The 5,000-nt window shown below is 45.8% G+C and overlaps 5 non-coding genes across 5 annotated transcripts; 2 read left to right on the forward strand and 3 right to left on the reverse strand.

The window, feature by feature from the left end:
• Positions 1-777: 777 nt before the first annotated feature.
• On the reverse strand, positions 778-850 carry TRNAR-ACG (transfer RNA arginine (anticodon ACG)). Its single transcript has one exon. It is a non-coding gene; the product is annotated as a tRNA-Arg (tRNA).
• A 720-nt stretch (positions 851-1,570) lies between these two features.
• On the forward strand, positions 1,571-1,677 carry LOC147705101 (U6 spliceosomal RNA). The gene has a single exon (XR_015297939.1). It is a non-coding gene; the product is annotated as a U6 spliceosomal RNA (small nuclear RNA).
• A 1,012-nt stretch (positions 1,678-2,689) lies between these two features.
• On the reverse strand, positions 2,690-2,762 carry TRNAR-ACG (transfer RNA arginine (anticodon ACG)). The gene has a single exon. It is a non-coding gene; the product is annotated as a tRNA-Arg (tRNA).
• Positions 2,763-3,484: 722 nt separating this feature from the next.
• LOC147705103 (U6 spliceosomal RNA) lies at positions 3,485-3,591 on the forward strand. Its single transcript, XR_015298429.1, has one exon. It is a non-coding gene; the product is annotated as a U6 spliceosomal RNA (small nuclear RNA).
• A 1,016-nt stretch (positions 3,592-4,607) lies between these two features.
• Positions 4,608-4,680, reverse strand: TRNAR-ACG (transfer RNA arginine (anticodon ACG)). Its single transcript has one exon. It is a non-coding gene; the product is annotated as a tRNA-Arg (tRNA).
• Positions 4,681-5,000: the final 320 nt, after the last annotated feature.

Consider the following 5,000-nt stretch of genomic DNA (forward strand, 5'->3'; position numbering starts at 1 on the left):
ACCACCCCCAAATCTATACTGCTGCAGTGTTGTGTTGCTTCGTGGGAAGCAGGACAAAGAGAAGGGCAGGGCCTATGCAAATGAAGGCCTCAGGGATGTCTGGGAGTGCCTTTTTAGCAGTATTGTTAAAGTCCACCTTGCAACCGGATTGGTCGGGTAGGCTGAAAAACACCATGCCAGATTGGGCACCAGGTCTCTAGGCGCTTCGAGGACATATTGGGTCTACATCCCTCAGTTTCTGAGGTCCAAGAAATGTTCACCCTCTACCCTAATAAAGAGGTCTTCGCCGATCGTGGCTGAGAGGGGAAGAAGGTAGCAGTGCAAGATGCTTATGGGCCTTCTCTAATAATGGACCAACTTTCTCTCTCTCTCCTTACCTGTGGTTCTGCCTGGCTACTGGGGCTACCAGTTGTAAGCCTGCAGCCCACAGGGAGTTGGTTTGTTCCTCTCACACATGTAAATGGGTAAGCATTCAAGTGCACACACCTGCCTACGTCCACAGACCCTCGCGCACACACACTTTTGTCAACAAGCTTTTTCGCAATTAAGAGTATCAGGGACCAATGTTGAAATACAAAAGCAGCACACCACGTGACGGCCATCACATAGAGTCCAGCAGCAAATGGGAAACGTTTAACTAGCTGTGGTCCTATTACTTGCGCTCTACCGTGGAACAACTGCTGGATGAGTCCTGCTGGAGAATATTGAACCTACAACAAGTCTGAGGTAAATAAGAATTCCACAGGAATATAATCAAACAGGGACCTACAACCCTTCCGAGCCAGATAGGAGTCGAACCTACAATCTTCTGATCCGTAGTCAGACGCGTTATCCATTGCGCCACTGGCCCTATGTAGACTTATGCATCCTTTTGTCCTTAAGTGGGCTAGAAAGTGTGTGTGTGTGTGTGTGTGTGTGAAGGCACAAGGAAACCCATCTGACCTCCTGGAAGTCTGTTCTGTGAGGTTTTCCCAAGTTTTACAAAGGACTTTAGGAGAAGGAAGCACCTAAAAGCTAGGCGAAATGGTCCTAGATCCAAGGAAATCTTTTAGATCAGGCTCAGTTTCTTAAATAGTTTGCATTAACATAATCAGTTCCAGGTCTGTGTGGGGCTGAGCTTGAGAACTCCTTAGTAAGTAGGCGTTTACAACAATAAGGGGTTTAATATTACAACACAGGCGAACATTCAGACACATTATCATAAGCTCACCTTGTCCAGGGACCCAAGCATGCTGCCTTTCCACTCTCAGAGCCCTTCACCTAACCTACTGTGCAGCTGTTTCACCTTTAATATCACTGTTCCACAGGCAGCGTGACGTCACAATGCTCCTTGTCTGTAGCCCGAACCAGGAGCCTTTGCAAACCTGGTATAATCTACATACTTATGGTGTGTTTAGTCTTGGACCACAAATGCAGTGAAGAATAATGGATTGCTACTCTTCATACATTTTTGACCATTGGCTCAGATTTGAATGCGTACTGGCCATCTGAGCATCTCTGCCAGGCCACCCTATGTCTAGAGACTGTAGATTTAGAGAGTTTATAAACATTGTCAGTTCATCAATAAAGTGTGCTCGCTTCGGCAGCACATATACTAAAATTGGAACGATACAGAGAAGATTAGCATGGCCCCTGCGCAAGGATGACACGCAAATTCGTGAAGCGTTCCATATTTTTAACAGCTTTTAGGAGAGAAATCTTTTTTGTTTTCAAGACTAATTGAAAAAATAAAGCAGGTCCCAGTGCTGTCCCCGTGATATGTATTTTTCAATTAGTCTCTCCTCAACATTTTTAATGTCTTTGCTTTGCAGTAAAGAAGGTGCGCTCTATGTTCAGCTGCATTTAGCAAGGAAGCCTGCAGGACTTCTGGGACTTTTCTTTCTCTTTTTTAGCCTCACTGTCATTATTCTTCACCACCCCCAAATCTATACTGCTGCAGTGTTGTGTTGCTTCGTGGGAAGCAGGACAAAGAGAAGGGCAGGGCCTATGCAAATGAAGGCCTCAGGGATGTCTGGGAGTGCCTTTTTAGCAGTATTGTTAAAGTCCACCTTGCAACCGGATTGGTCGGGTAAGCTGAAAAACACCATGCCAGATTGGGCACCAGGTCTCTAGGCGCTTGGAGGACATATTGGGTCTACATCCCTCAGTTTCTGAGGTCCAAGAAATGTTCACCCTCTACCCTAATAGAGAGGTCTTGGCCGATCGTGGCTGAGAGGGGAAGAAGGTAGCAGTGCAAGATGCTTATGGGCCTTCTCTAATAATGGACCAACTTTCTCTCTCTCTCCTTACCTGTGGTTCTGCCTGGCTACTGGGGCTACCAGTTGTAAGCCTGCAGCCCACAGGGAGTTGGTTTGTTCCTCTCACACATGTAAATGGGTAAGCATTCAAGTGCACACACCTGCCTACGTCCACAGACCCTCGCGCACACACACTTTTGTCAACAAGCTTTTTCGCAATTAAGAGTATCAGGGACCCATGTTGAAATACAAAAGCAGCACACCACGTGACGGCCATCACATAGAGTCCAGCAGCAAATGGGAAACGTTTAACTAGCTGTGGTCCTATTACTTGCGCTCTACCGTGGAACAACTGCTGGATGAGTCCTGCTGGAGAATATTGAACCTACAACAAGTCTGAGGTAAATAAGAATTCCACAGAAATATAATCAAACAGGGACCTACAACCCTTCCGAGCCAGATAGGAGTCGAACCTACAATCTTCTGATCCGTAGTCAGACGCGTTATCCATTGCGCCACTGGCCCTATGTAGACTTATGCATCCTTTTGTCCTTAAGTGGGCTAGAAAGTGTGTGTGTGTGTGTGTGTGTGTGTGAAGGCACAAGGAAACCCATCTGACCTCCTGGAAGTCTGTTCTGTGAGGTTTTCCCAAGTTTTACAAAGGACTTTAGGAGAAGGAAGCACCTAAAAGCTAGGCGAAATGGTCCTAGATCCAAGGAAATCTTTTAGATCAGGCTCAGTTTCTTAAATAGTTTGCATTAACATAATCAGTTCCAGGTCTGTGTGGGGCTGAGCTTGAGAACTCCTTAGTAAGTAGGCGTTTACAACAATAAGGGGTTTAATATTACAACACAGGCGAACATTCAGACACATTATCATAAGCTCACCTTGTCCAGGGACCCAAGCATGCTGCCTTTCCACTCTCAGAGCCCTTCACCTAACCTACTGTGCAGCTGTTTCACCTTTAATATCACTGTTCCACAGGCAGCGTGACGTCACAATGCTCCTTGTCTGTAGCCCGAACCAGGAGCCTTTGCAAACCTGGTATAATCTACATACTTACGGTGTGTTTAGTCTTGGACCACAAATGCAGTGAAGAATAATGGATTGCTACTCTTCATACATTTTTGACCATTGGCTCAGATTTGAATGCGTACTGGCCATCTGAGCATCTCTGCCAGGCCACCCTATGTCTAGAGACTGTAGATTTAGAGAGTTTATAAACATTGTCAGTTCATCAATAAAGTGTGCTCGCTTCGGCAGCACATATACTAAAATTGGAACGATACAGAGAAGATTAGCATGGCCCTGGCGCAAGGATGACACGCAAATTCGTGAAGCGTTCCATATTTTTAACAGCTTTTAGGAGAGAAATCTTTTTTGTTTTCAAGACTAATTGAAAAAATAAAGCAGGTCCCAGTGCTGTCCCCATGATATGTATTTTTCAATTAGTCTCTCCTCAACATTTTTTATGTATTTGCTTTGCAGTAAAGAAGGTGCGCTCTATGTTCAGCTGCATTTAGCAAGGAAGCCTGCAGGACTTCTGGGACTTTTCTTTCTCTTTTTTAGCCTCACTGTCATTATTCTTCACCACCCCCAAATCTATACTGCTGCAGTGTTGTGTTGCTTCGTGGGAAGCAGGACAAAGAGAAGGGCAGGGCCTATGCAAATGAAGGCCTCAGGGATGTCTGGGAGTGCCTTTTTAGCAGTATTGTTAAAGTCCACCTTGCAACCGGATTGGTCGGGTAGGCTGAAAAACACCATGCCAGATTGGGCACCAGGTCTCTAGGCGCTTGGAGGACATATTGGGTCTACATCCCTCAGTTTCTGAGGTCCAAGAAATGTTCACCCTCTACCCTAATAAAGAGGTCTTGGCCGATCGTGGCTGAGAGGGGAAGAAGGTAGCAGTGCAAGATGCTTATGGGCCTTCTCTAATAATGGACCAACTTTCTCTCTCTCTCTCTCCTTACCTGTGGTTCTGCCTGGCTACTGGGGCTACCAGTTGTAAGCCTGCAGCCCACAGGGAGTTGGTTTGTTCCTCTCACACATGTAAATGGGTAAGCATTCAAGTGCACACACCTGCCTACGTCCACAGACCCTCGCGCACACACACTTTTGTCAACAAGCTTTTTCGCAATTAAGAGTATCAGGGACCAATGTTGAAATACAAAAGCAGCACACCACGTGACGGCCATCACATAGAGTCCAGCAGCAAATGGGAAACGTTTAACTAGCTGTGGTCCTATTACTTGCGCTCTACCGTGGAACAACTGCTGGATGAGTCCTGCTGGAGAATATTGAACCTACAACAAGTCTGAGGTAAATAAGAATTCCACAGGAATATAATCAAACAGGGACCTACAACCCTTCCGAGCCAGATAGGAGTCGAACCTACAATCTTCTGATCCGTAGTCAGACGCGTTATCCATTGCGCCACTGGCCCTATGTAGACTTATGCATCCTTTTGTCCTTAAGTGGGCTAGAAAGTGTGTGTGTGTGTGTGTGTGTGTGTGAAGGCACAAGGAAACCCATCTGACCTCCTGGAAGTCTGTTCTGTGAGGTTTTCCCAAGTTTTACAAAGGACTTTAGGAGAAGGAAGCACCTAAAAGCTAGGCGAAATGGTCCTAGATCCAAGGAAATCTTTTAGATCAGGCTCAGTTTCTTAAATAGTTTGCATTAACATAATCAGTTCCAGGTCTGTGTGGGGCTGAGCTTGAGAACTCCTTAGTAAGTAGGCGTTTACAACAATAAGGGGTTTAATAT

The sequence above is a fragment of the Lissotriton vulgaris genome, chromosome 7 (genome assembly GCF_964263255.1).
Source record: "Lissotriton vulgaris chromosome 7, aLisVul1.2, whole genome shotgun sequence".
In the NCBI taxonomy this organism is placed as follows: domain Eukaryota; kingdom Metazoa; phylum Chordata; class Amphibia; order Caudata; family Salamandridae; genus Lissotriton; species Lissotriton vulgaris.